This window comes from Saprolegnia parasitica (genome assembly GCF_000151545.1).
Source record: "Saprolegnia parasitica CBS 223.65 unplaced genomic scaffold supercont2.554, whole genome shotgun sequence".
In the NCBI taxonomy this organism is placed as follows: Eukaryota; Oomycota; class Saprolegniomycetes; order Saprolegniales; family Saprolegniaceae; genus Saprolegnia; species Saprolegnia parasitica.
In genome coordinates, this window is record NW_012156948.1 from 5,345 (window position 1) to 6,775 (window position 1,431).

Below are 1,431 nucleotides of genomic sequence, written 5' to 3' on the forward strand. Positions count from 1 at the left end.
TAAAAGCAAATACCTTTTCGACCATTTATCATTCCGGCGTCGATGGCCTGGTCCATGCGAGGCATAAACGGCCCGGGCATGGTAGAATTGCGATCCGACCTTCACTCTGGATACCGTCTGCACCAATCACATGCGTTTGTGGTGCATGATCGTGGCTGATTGGTCGACTGGTGAGCGTCACACCCGCCTGATGTTGTTGAAATGCCACGTCTGTACTGACTGACTCATACAAATTGCAAGATGGCTCGAGGTAGTATGGATACCATCCGGACAAGCAGGTACCGAACGGTTGTGGGTATCCCCGTTTGGCTGACGAAGCAATGCTCCTTCAAGAGCGGGCGGCGCTACAGTCAGCACGATCGTCGAATAGCAGTGTACATGTAGCGACGCAGAAATCGAAGCGCGCCATGGCATCCAGAGCACTGTAGCAGCTGAGATCTTGCTGTGAAATCGGCATCGGGCCATGCGATCGTCGTTCAACGTACGAAGAGATACCCATCCCACCAATTTCCCATCGCTGCCATAACCACTTGCTACAAGGTTGATTCGTATATGTGGATTTTAACTAGTATCACCGGGCAAGATTGCAACGCGTAAGCACGTTTGTGTGTGCAGCACATCTTTGGTGAAAGTCGTCGCACTACAAGTAACGACGGTCCTCTGCAGGGACCGACGGTGTCTCTTGAAGCGATATTTACTCCGCCGTTCGCGCGCACGGTATCGTATTGGGTCAACGTCTCTCTGCCTCTTGGCGCTTCCCGGCAGAGCTAGTGGTGTGATGCGCGCAGATAAACCTCGTGCGCGCGGTGTCGGCATTGCATGTGAAATGCGCTCGGTGACGCAATCGTCAACGACTCGCTTGTGCGTCGCGACAAGTGGATCGACCTTGTCCGTCGTGGGCATCATGATATACAACAACGTTGAATCCCCGGTCGTTCTTCTCACGCTAAAACCTCTTTTTGTGTACACCTGCGAGAAGAGTGCCACCCGGATGTGCGAGGGCGTGGTGCGACTGGCGAGATGGTCCAGAATGTAGACGACTGACGAATTGCACGAGGAGTCATGGGCCGACCGTGTTGGGTGCCACATTCGAGTGCTCAACACGCGATGCAGAACCATGCGCCAAACGCAACCTTCATATCTGTTGGCTCAATTCGGAGGTGTTGTGCCGTGTTTGGCATGGGCGCACCAGGAGCATCAAGGAGCCACGGCGAGGAAAAAGGCATCATTAGAGTGCCACGCTTGCACCAATCACAGTGCATGCTCGTTCCAATCAATTATGTGATTGGCCGCCGGATATGGCGGATTGTCACCAGACCCCAACACAACTCGAGGCGCGTCGTGGTCCAAGGCGGTCGCTCGGTGACGTCTAGAGCTGGGCTAGGACGCAGTCGAGCACCTTAGCAGCCAAAACGACTTTCGCACACACCG